The following is a 12,471-nucleotide window of genomic DNA, read 5'->3' on the forward strand; positions in this document are numbered from 1 at the left end:
ATCAGGTATTGCAAGGATGAGATTTGTGAGTGGATAAATTCCACCAAAATTCCATTCCTTACAATGTGGCAACAAAAAAAACTTCCTTTCCCAAGTTCAAAATCTCTTCTCTCCTCCAGGGTTTTTTTTCCCCTGTTTCTTTGGCATTCCTGAATCCACCCCTTCAATCCTAATTCCATGCAAACCAACCCTGTCCAAACCTTGTCAAAGTTCTGCCTTAACGAGGAGGGCTTGGGCATTCCATTCTTTCTTCTGGAAAGAAATTTCCGGGATATTCCTGGCATCCATCCCAAAAGGTTGGTGAGTTTCCCAAAAAATATTCTAACGCCATGAGAACGGCTGATGGAATTAAGGTGTCAGGCCTAAACACGGAAAAAAGAACGGAATTGTTGAGGTTGGAAAAGCCTTTTTTGGGTCCAATCATCCAGCCCTTCCCAGGCCACATCCACATGGATTTTCAATCCTTCCAGGAATGGGGATTCCACCACTGCCAGGGCTGGACAACCCTTTCCACGAGAATATTCCCAGAAATCCGAACGTCCCCTTGAGGCATTTCCCTGGGAGCGGAGCCCGACCTCCTGGCTGCCCCCAGGGGAGCCTCAGGGTGGCTGTGCCCAGGAATTGGGGTTTAGAAACGGAATGGGAACATGATTGTCATGGAATCATGGAACCATGGGATTTCCTGAGCTGGAGGGACCCACAGGGATCACCCAGCCCCAATCCTGGCCCTGCACAGACACCCCAACAATCCCACCCTGGGAGCATTGTCCAAATATTCCCGCAGCTCTGGCAGCCTTGGGAATGTGCCCATTCCTTGGGGAATCCCTTCCAGCGCCTCACCACCCTCTCCCAGCCATCAGGGACAAAAATCTAATTCAAACCCTTCTCCAGCACATTTTGCTTCAGCTTCCTTAGAACAAAAAATTGGGAAGGATGTTCCTGAAGTCAGGCCTTCATCCATAAAAACTCCTGAGGTTTAACCTGATTTAAAGAAATAAAAAAAAAAAAATAAAAAAAAAAATTTAAGATAGGACAAAAGCAGAAAGGAAATTTCCTTCAATTTTGGCAGATAAAAAAGAGACAAAAAAGTAGAAAATGAGACTAAAAGTTTTCGTTTAAGTGGACGCATGGGTGGCACGGGGTGGAAGGTTCTGAAATCCTTTTCAGACAGCAGAATTTATCCTCAAGTAATTTGATTTTCCCTTTATCTTTGTTCCACAAAGCTTCTCCAAGCACGTGTGAGAGCACCAGCATTCCCACAGAAACCACACGTTCCCAGAAAAGCAGCGAGGGTTGGAGCCCTTCAGACACTCGGGATTCCAAACAGAGCAGGGACAACAAAGCAAACACAAAATAAACAGAATTTCCCCCTCTTTAAAAAGAAAGGTTTTGAATATTTATGTTTCGCTTTGTTCTTCTCTGGGAAAATTCCAACTCTCAGAATCCGAGGAAAACCTCAGATTTCTTTGGGAGTCAGAAGTGCATTCCCAGCTGGTGCAACCACTGAGGAAACTTTGGGAATGCTGCCAGCAAAATCCAAAATCTTGGAATTTTGTTGCTAAAAATCCTGATGGTTTTAAAGACAATCTTAAGAGTTCTGAGAAAAGGGGATAAACCAACGGAATTCCAAGACACGGAGAAGTGGAATTGGAGATTCCAGCAAACACAGCATGGTTCTTCTCCTTGAGGGATGAAGGAATGGGAGAGATGGGAAGGAGCAGGACCTCCAGTTCCCACCAGTGTGTCCAGGGAAGAGAAGGGAGCTGGGAAGAGCCGGAGAACTCCTCATAAAGCTGGGAATGTTCATCCTGAAGAGGAGAAGGCTCCAGGGAGAGCTCAGAGCTCCTTCCAAGACCTAAAGGGGTTCCAGGAGAGCTGGAGAGGGACTGGGAACAAGGGATGGGGGGACAGGACACAGGGAATGGCTTTGAGCTGGAAGAAATAGATTTAGATGGGATTTTGGGAAGGAATTCCTGGCTCTGAGGAAAGTGAGGTCCTGGCAGAAGTGCCCAGGGAAGCTGTGGCTGCCCCTGGATCCCTGGAAGTGTCCAAGGCCAGGTTGGATCCCCCTGGGACAGCAGAAGGCGTCTCAGCCCAAAGCAGGAGGTGGGAATGGATGGGATTTAAGGTCTCTTCCAACCCAAACAATTCCAGGATTCCCTGAGCAGAATAAAGTCTCCTCTGGCTGCCCCTGACTTTATAATCAGATGAAATCTCAAATATTGCTGATCTGGGACACAACCAGCCTTTTCCCCCCTCACCAAAGGAATTTTAGGGCAAGAACAGTCGTGCTGCTCATACTCACCAAATGATGGATCCGAGGAGACGCCGGATCTTTTCCAGCCTCAGCAGGTGTGAGCGTGTGATGCCGACGTTGGAATGGGATGAGGAAAACATCCCCTTTCCTGTCAGGATATTGCTGCCAAACACTTCTGGTCACGGCAGCTCCAAAAGCCAAACAAGGCCTGAAAACCACAATAAAGATGGAAAAATCCTTTGGGATAAAGGTAAAGATTAAAAAAAAAAAAAAAAAAAAAAGGGGGGATAAGAGGAATCATTAAGAATGGAAGTATTGAGGATGGATTGATGGGGGATGATGGAGGGTTATCAAATCCAGGGGGAAAGGCAAAGGGAAAAGGGACTGGTCATTCCTAGTTTCAGTGGAAGAACCAGAGAGGCTCAAAGGAGATCAGGGACTGGAGTATCCAGCACAAAATCCTTGCCAGAGGATCCATGGATGCCTGAAACCAGCAGGATTCCAAAAGCAGCCCCACCACCTCGGGACATGGGTTAACTGGGAGAAGAGCAGTGGGCACCTGCCCTGTCCCATTCCCGCTTCCAGGAGCCAGCAGGGAGGCAAGGAGCGACTTTGGGCTGGGCCAGCGTGGCCATTCCATGGTCAGACATGGATTTGGGGAGAGAGATCCATGCCAGGGACATGAAATTCCACTCACTCATCCTGGGTGCTCCCCACTCCTTCTCCAAGGCTGGAGAGGGACTGGGGACAAGGGATAGAGGGACAGGACACAGGGAATGAGGGCAGGGATGGATGGGAGATTAGGAATTGGGAATTCCTGGCTGGGAGGGTGGGGAGGGGCTGGGATGGAATTCCCAGAGCAGCTGTGGCTGCCCCTGGATCCCTGGCAGTGCCCGAGGCCAGGCTGGAGCAGCCTGGGACAGTGGGAGGTGTCCCTGCCATGGCAGGGGTGGAATGGGATGATCCTTAAATTCCCTTCCAACCCAAACCCTTCCATCCATAAATGCACCCATCCCACTCAAGACCTCGGATTTCCTGCAGCTGAGCGTGCAGCAATGGAACCCAAGAAAAATGACCCAAAAGCTGGGCCAGAATCAGAAAAAAACCATTTGAAGTCCCTGTCATCCTGAGCATTACAAGAAACAGAGATCAGCTTGGTTTCATTCCTCTGACAGCAGGAATTTTTTCCAAATGGATGAGTTTTAAGCAGCTGTCACCAGCCCAAGGCCAGGCTGGACAAGGCTTGGAGCCCCCTGGGACAGGGAAAGGTGTCCCTGGCTGGAGCAGGATGATCCCTAAGGACCCTTCCAGCACCAACCTGGAATTTTGGGTTCTGTGATATTCCAACACCAGCTTGGAATTTTGGGGTTCTGTGATATTCCAGCACCAACCTGGAATTTTGGGGTTCTGTGATATTCCAGCACCAACCTGGAATTTTGGGGTTCTGTGATATTCCAGCACCAGCCTGGAATTTTGGGGTTCTGTGATATTCCAACACCAGCCTGGAATTTTGGGGTTCTGTGATATTCCAACACCAGCCTGGAATTCTGGGGTTCTGTGATATTCCAACACCAGCCTGGAATTTTGGGGTTCTGTGATATTCCAGCACCAGCCTGGAATTTTGGGGTTCTGCGATATTCCAACACCAGCCTGGAATTTTGGGGTTCTGTGATATTCCAGCACCAGCCTGGAATTTTGGGGTTCTGTGATATTCCAACACCAGCCTGGAATTTTGGGGTTCTGTGGTATTCCAACACCAACCTGGAATTCTGGGGTTCTGTGATATTCCAACACCAGCCTGGAATTTTGGGGTTCTGTGATATTCCAACACCAGCCTTGGAATTTTGGGGTTCTGTGATATTCCAACACCAGCCTGGAATTTTGGGGTTCTGTGATATTCCAGCACCAACCTGGAATTTTGGGGTTCTGTGATATTCCAGCACCAGCCTGGAATTTTGGGGTTCTGTGATATTCCAACACCAGCCTGGAATTTTGGGGTTCTGCGATATTCCAACACCAGCCTGGAATTTTGGGATTCTGTGATATTCCAGCACCAACCTGGAATTTTGGGGTTCTGTGATATTCCAGCACCAACCTGGAATTTTGGGGTTCTGTGATATTCCAACACCAGCCTGGAATTTTGGGGTTCTGTGATATTCCAACACCAGCCTGGAATTTTGGGGTTCTGTGATATTCCAGCACCAATCTGGAATTTTGGGGTTCTGTGATATTCCAGCACCAACCTGGAATTTTGGGGTTCTGTGATATTCCAACACCAACCTGGAATTTTGGGGTTCTGTGATATTCCAACACCAGCCTGGAATTTTGGGGTTCTGTGATATTCCAACACCAGCCTGGAATTTTGGGGTTCTGTGATATTCCAACACCAGCCTGGAATTTTGGGATTCTGTGATATTCCAACACCAACCTGGAATTCTGGGGTTCTGTGATATTCCAACACCAACCTGGAATTTTGGGGTTCTGTGATATTCCAACACCAGCCTGGAATTTTGGGGTTCTGTGATATTCCAACACCAACCTGGAATTCTGGGGTTCTGTGATATTCCAACACCAGCCTGGAATTTTGGGGTTCTGTGATATTCCAGCACCAATCTGGAATTCTGGGATTCTGTGATATTCCAAAACCAGCTTGGAATTTTGGGGTTCTGTGATATTCCAGCACCAATCTGGAATTTTGGGGTTCTGTGATATTCCAGCACCAGCCTGGAATTTTGGGGTTCTGCGATATTCCCACCAGGAACGCCATTTCCCGCTCATCCTCCAATCTCCTGAGCTGCTGGCTCGGGGTGACATCCCAGAGATTCCTGCTCAGTTCCCATGGGCTCCAGATCCTCCATTCCTCCCCCTGCAGAAGGACAGGGTGGATCTGATTCCCGGGAAGCACAGGAGACCTCTGGGATCAGCACCACTGGGATCTTCCCTCTTTCCTGTTTTCCCCCTCTGGATGAAGTTGAAGCCTTGAGGGAAAGGCCCCCTGCCCCCAGAGCTCTCCAAGGAGCCATCCAGCCTTTCCAGGTTTTATTTGGAAAACGTGAGCACTTTGTGGCAAGCACCATTTAAAATTTCCCATTTTGTTGTCGTCGTTCCGGCCGACGCAAAAAAATCCCTGGATTTCTAATTCCCGTTTATTAAACTCCATTAAAAAGGTAAATATAGCAACTCCCCTTCAGAATGGCTTCCTCTCCCTTTTCCCTTCTAATTGATTATTTCTCCAAGGTAAAACTTTTCATGCAACGGCCAAACATCAGTATTAATTAGATTAATTAGCAGGGGGAGCTGTTAATTATTTTTTTTTCGAGGGCTGTAAAGCAGAAATGAAACAAAACTCACTTTATATCCTCAGACAAGCGTGTGTGTGTTTATATATTCCCTAATTCCTGCCAGTTTTCCTCCTTTTTTCTCCTTTCAAAGCACTCCAAGCAATAACCCCGGGGATGAGAGAACCCTTTCTGTTTATCCTCCTTTTCCTTCCAATAAGGAATAAGCTCCAAGGGCATTATTTTAACAAGGCCCTCGTAATCCTTTAACGGGGTTTGTTGAAAATAAGACCCAGCACTGCCAGACACCAGGCAGCAAAAAGCTGCTTAGTGCCAAACTCCTTGGCACTGGAGAAGCTGGGAATTGGCAGAGTTTCCCTCCTGTTTTCTGTTGGAATCTGCACTTTCCTGGGAGCCCAAAAGGAGTTCAGGCAGCACCTGGGATGGGGTCCCTGTGCTGAAGGAGTGAGCAGGATAAAATTCGCTCTGGTTGATTCCAGGATGGGATGAGCCTGAAGGAATTGGAGGGTCTCAGTGGTACAGGGATGGAATCCTTGAAATGCCACAGAGATGTGGATCCCAGATCCTGGGGGAAAAATCAAAGGTGTCCACGCTGCTCTCCGTGGAGAAACACAGGAAAGCACAAAGTCTAAAAATCCTAAACCAGAGAGAAATTATAAAACAGCAAACTTGATATTAAACATGATCCTAGGAGGGTTTAAGGCAACAGTTTTGTGGGAAAAATGAGGATCCGAAAGAAATGTGCCCAGGAGAACCAGGGAAGGGGGAATCCTGCCCCTGTGTCCTGTGCTCAGGTGAGGCCCCACCTGCAGAGCTGCCCCAGCCCTGGATCCAGCACGGGCAGGAGCTGGAGCTGCTGCAGAGAGCCCAGAGGAGGCTCCAGGGGGATCCCAGGGATGGAGCAGCTCTGCTGGGAGGGAAGGCTGGGAGAGCTGGGAATGTTCACCTGGAGAGGAGAAGCTTTGGGGTGGCCTCAGTGTGACCTTGCAGGGCCTGGAGGAGCTGCAGGAAAATGGAGAGAGACAATTTCCAAGGGATGGAGGGACAGGACACAGGGAATGGCTCCCACTGCCAGAGGGCAGCGATGGATGGGAGATTGGGGAGGAATTCCTGGCTGGGAGGGTGGGAAAGGGCTGGAAATGGAATTCCCAGAGCAGCTGGGGCTGCCCCTGCATCCCTGGCAGTGTCCCAGGCCAGGCTGGACACTCGGATCCCCTGGGATAGTGGGAAGCGTCCCAGGGTGGATTTTCTCCTTTCCCAACAGCTCCAGCAGTGGCTAATTGACAATTTCCCTGTGATCCTGGATTTTCTTCACCTCCAACCTTCCAAATCTGAGCCAAAAGTTCAAACTTGCTCTCACCTTGCCCTGGCTGCTCCTGGCCCTGATCCAGGGAGCTGCCACCTCCTCCTGATCCTTTCAATCCAAAGGAAAAGTGTCTCCAAGGGTGGGATGGGGCCCTCAATCAATCAATCCATCAATCCATCAATCCATCAATCCATCAATCCATCAATCCATCACATCCCACACAGATAATGAGAGACATGGATAAACTTTTACAAAATCCAGATAATCTCCCCTGGCTGCTTCCCCTCTGCCCAGAGCTCATCCCAGCGCTCCCATTTTCCATCAGGAAAAAACAGAAAGGGAAGGAACCACCCAGGAAGAACCAACAGGGCCTGGAGATAAGAGCAGGTGGGAGAGCAGGAGATAAGGGGAAGGATCAAACGCTCTTCCCTGCTCTTTTCTTCCTCTCTGCTTCCTGCCAGGAGCAGCTCTGCCCTCCCACCTGTATTCAGGTGACAGCAGAGCTGGGATTCATGCCAGGGTCACGTTTTTCCTGAGGCTTTCCAGAGGCAACAGCCCTGAAATCCTAAATTCCAATGTTCTTATCCTGTGCTGGAGAGTCCCAGATTTGTGCCAGGAGATGCCACGGGAATTCCAAGCCTCGGGAACAGGTGGTCCCTGATCCAGGTGACAAAGCCACCAAAATTTCCAAATTTAATCATGCCAAAAGTGAGGTTTTCCTGAGGTTTTCCAGAGGTACCAGCCCTGAAATCCTAAATTCACATGTTCTAATCCCGTGCTGGAGTGTCCCAGATTTGTCCCAGGAGAGGCCTCAGGAATTCTGAACATCAGGAACAGGTTGGTGCCTGATCCAGATGACAAGGCCACCAAAAATTCCAAATTCAATCATGCCAGAAGTGAGGTTTTCCATATTTTCCAGAGGTACCAGCCCTGAAAACCTAAACTGAGAAGTTCTTACCCAGTGCTGAAGCTGGAGAGTCCCAGATTTGTGCCAGGAGACGCCATGGGAATTCCAAGCCTCAGGAGCAGGTTGGTCCCTGATCCAGCTGACAAAGACACCAAAATTTCCAAATGTAATCATGCCAGAAAAGTGAGGTTTTCCAAGTTTTCCAGAGGCATTTGAAAACTTAAATTCATGTGCTCTGATCCACAGCTGAAGGGTTCCAGGTGTGCCAGGAGATGCCACAGGAATTCTGAACATCGAGAAGAGGTTGATATCTAATCCAGCTGACAGGGGCACAAAAAAAAGAAAAAATGCAAGTGTTTGAGGCTTTCCATGTTTTCCAAAGGCACGAGCCCTGAAAACCAGAATTCCCATGTTCTTACACAGTGCTGAAGCTGGAGAGTCCCAGATTTGTCCCAGGAGAGGCCATGGGAATTCCCAGCCTCAGGAACAGGTGGATCCCTGATCCAGCTGACAAGGCTGCCAAAAAGTCCAAGTTTAATAATGCCAAAAGCGAGGTTTTCCTGAGGTTTTCCAGAGGCACCAGCCCTGAAATCCTAAATTCACATGTTCTTATCCCGTGCTGGAGAGTCCCAGATTTGTCCCAGGAGAGGCTACAGGAATTCTGAACATCAGGGGCAGGTTGGTGCCTGATCCAGACGACAAGGCCACCAAAAATTCCAAATTCAATCATGCCAGAAGTGAGGTTTTCCAGCTTTTCCAAAGACACCAGCCCTGAAATCCCAAACTGAGAAGTTCTTACCCAGTGCTGAAGCTGGAGAGTCCCAGATTTGTGCCAGGAGACGCCATGGGAATTCCAAGCCTCAGGAGCAGGTTGGTCCCTGATCCAGCTGACAAAGACACCAAAATTTCCAAATTTAATCATGCCAGAAAAGTGAGGTTTTCCAAGTTTTCCAGAGGCATTTGAAAACTTAAATTCACATGTTCTCATCCACAGCTGAAGGGTTCCAGGTGTGCGAGGAGATGCCACAGGAATTCTGAACATCGAGAACAGGTTGATATCTAATCCAGCTGACAAGGCCACCAAAAAAATCCAAATGTTCAAGGTTTTCCATGTTTTCCAAAGGTACCAGCCCTGAAAACCAGAATTCCCATGTTCTTGCACAGTGCTGAAGCTGGAGAGTCCCAGATTTGTCCCAGGAGAGGCCACAGGAATTTGAAGCCTTGGGAACAGGTTGGTCCCTGATCCAGCTGACAAAGCCACCAAAATTCCAAATTTAATCATGCCAGAAGTGAGGTTTTCCAGGTTTTCCAGAGGCACCAGCCCTGAAATCCCAAATTGAAAAGTTCTTACCCAGTGCTGAAGCTGGAGAGTCCCAGATTTGTCCCAGGAGATGCCACGAGAATCCCAAGCCTCAGGGGCAGGTTGGTCCCTGATCCAGCTGACAAAGCCACCAAAAATTCCAAATTCAAACATGTCAAAAGCGAGGTTTTCCATGTTTTCCAAAGGCACCAGCCCTGAAACCCAAAATTCCCAAGTTCTTACCCAGTGCTGAAGCTGGAGAGTCCCAGATCTGTCCCAGGAGATGCCACGAGAATTCCAAGCCTCAGGAGCAGGTTGGTCCCTGATCCAGCTGACAAAGACACCAAAAATTCCAAATGTAATCATGCCAAAAGTGAGGTTTTCCAAGTTTTCCAGAGGTACCAGCCCTGAAAACCTAAATGTTCATGTTCTGATCCACAGCTGAAGGGTTCCAGGTGTGCCAGGAGATGCCACAGGAATTCTGAACATCGAGAACAGGTTGGTCCCTGATCCAGCTGACAAGGCCACCAAAAATTCCAAATGTAATCATGCCAAAAGCGAGGTTTTCCAGGTTTTCCAGAGGTACCAGCCCTGAAATCCTAAATTCACGTGTTCTTATCCCATGCTGGAGAGTCGCAGATTTGTCCCAGGAGATGCCATGGGAATTCCCAGCCTCAGGAACAGGTTGGTCCCTGATCCAGCTGACAAAGCCACCAAAAAATCAGCTGGAGAAGCTGATCCAGGCCTCAAAGAAAACCCCAGAAGAGTTTCAAGTCATCTCTGTTCCCTCATTTTCTCCATCCCTCAGGGAATCTCATCATAAAATCCTGGAATTTGAATTGGAAGGCACCAAGCAGGATCATGGCTATCCAAGTCCTTGCACTTGGGTTTCCCATCCCAATTCCTACAGCCTGGACTTTGGGAGTCTCAGGGGTGGCTTGGGATTGTCAGGGAGGTGACCCCAGCACTTCCACAGCTCCAGGAATGTTCCACCCAAATTCCAAGCTGGAGCCACAATGGGAAATGGCTCCTCCACCACTCAGATCTCCCCCTTCCTTTGAAATTCCCAGATTTTGGGACCACAAAACCCAGTAACAGCAAGATTGGCACATCCAGGTGGCTCCAGAAAAGAGGGAATTGGGAATTGTGACTCTCTGGAAGTGGAGCTGTTTATCCAGAGTTTGGATGAAGCCTAAAATCAATCCCTCACATTAACACAAATCATCAAAACCACCAAAAAACGCGGAAATGAACCCAATTCAGAGCTGCTCCACTTCCCAAGAAAATATTTTCCCTCAGGACAGAGTTTAGGGACATGGTACTTCCCAAAAAAGCCTTCCCAGCTTATAAAATGGGATTACTGGAGATTTTGAGGGGCAGGGAAAAAGCTCCTTATCCTGGAATGATGGAATCCCAGGGTGGTTTGGGCTGGAAGGGACCTTCAGGATGATCCACGGGCAGGGACAATTCCAACTATCCCAGGGTGTTCCAAGCCCTGTCCAGGCTGGCCTTGGGATCACAGCAGGGGCGTCCCTGGGGGATCCATCTCACAGAGCTTCAGTCACCAAATCCCACTGGGATGCTCCAAGGGCTGGAGCGCTGGGAATGTTTCCCTGGAGAGGAGAAGGCTCCAGGGAGAGCTCAGAGCCCCTGCCAGGGCCTGAAGGGGCTCCAGGAGAGCTGGAGAGGGACTGGGGACAAGGGATGGAGGGACAGGACACAGGGAATAGCTGAAAGCTGAAGGAGGGGAGATTTGGATGGGATATTGGGAAGGGATTCCTGGCTGGGATGGAATTCCCAGAGCAGCTGTGGCTGTCCCTGGATCCCTGGCAGTGCCCAAGGCCAGGAGCCCCCTGGGATAGTGGGAGGTGTTCCTACCCATGGAATGGGATGGGATCATCCTTAAGGCCCCTTCCCACCCAACCCATCCTGGAATTCTCTTATCCCCACAAACAGGAGAACATTTGAATTCCCAATCCATGCTCCCACTCCCACCTCCCCCACCCAGCTGATCCAGCTTTATCCATCCACAATTCCCACCAGCCTTCCTTGTCTTCTTTAATTTTTTTTTTTTAAGGAATTTGGCCCAAGGTATTTCCTTGTAAATTGGAGCACAATTTTTTTTTCCATGATTTCCATGGATTTAAAAAAAAAAAACAAACCCCAACCGTGGTTACAGCCCAGGAGAGAGGGGGAAAAAAACCTCACCCCGTTCTCCAGGGGTGTTTATGAGCTCAAGTCTTCACAACTTCTTTTTTTTAATATGGAAATGTAGAAAAAGATGCATTTCAGGAGTTTTTCCTTTTTTTTTTATTTTCTGCCCCCCCCCTTCATCCCTCCATCCCACTCCTTTCCCTAACAGCCCTCCCAAAAAACACCCCGTGGGCATTTGCTGTAATAGAGCAGAAAAACGAGGCCAAACCGCCCGGGAGGAGCCGAACCCGAGGCGGAACGGGACTTTTCTCACTCTGGGAATTTGCTGTGCTTGGAAGCAGCCATCCATAAAAACAGGGTGGAAAACCAGGCGGCCCCAAGGATAGGGAGAGCGGCTGGCACCGGGATCGAGGGTTTCACTCTGGGGATGCAACAGGGGCGGCTCCCAAGGCGTTTCCTCTCTTTTTTGGGATGCCTTTTCCAAGCCTGACTCACCTCCGGCAGCTGGAAAGGCTCTGGAGAGGATGTGGGTAAGGAAGAATTCCCAAATCCAGGAATCTCCTCTGATGATCCAAGGGGAAGGACAGGCTGTTCCAGAGGGAGCCGTCCCTGAGCTCTCCAGAGCCTCATTTTGGGTCCTGTTCCCACATTTGGCACCTGGGACACGGAATTCCCGTCTGGAATCCCTCAACTCCCTCACGTTTTGGGATTCCCCGATGGAATTTCAAGCTGGTGTGGGATTCCAAAGAGTTTGGGATCTACAGCCCACAAAAGGAGTCGGGAGTCCCAGAAAATCCCAGAATCCTGGAATGGTTTGGGATGGAAGGGATCTTAAGGATCATCCCATTCCAATCCACCTCTCATGGAAAGAAGGGCTTGGAGCAACCTGGGATAGTGGAAAACGTCCCTGGGGATGGGGCTGGATGATCCTAAAAAATCCCTTCCAACCCAATCCACTTGGGAATTCCATCCAGCAGCACCTCCAGCTCCTGTTTTCCAGCTGGGTGTTCCCAGCACGTCCCAATTCCGCGGACTGCTCCTCCCCAGGGCAGGATTTCTTCCTGTTAAATCCATGAGAATCCCACCAGCCCCTTTTTCCAGGATTTTGAGGCCACTCTGGAATATCAGCAACTCCTCCCAGGCTCGCTGAAGATCACGGAATTCTGGAATGGTTTGGGTTGGAAGCTTAAAGCTCATCCAGGGCCACCTTCCAGCAGGGAATATTTTCCATATTTTTAATCCCAAATA

This window comes from Fringilla coelebs (assembly GCF_963513975.1).
Source record: "Fringilla coelebs genome assembly, chromosome: 1".
Lineage (NCBI taxonomy): Eukaryota > Metazoa > Chordata > Aves > Passeriformes > Fringillidae > Fringilla > Fringilla coelebs.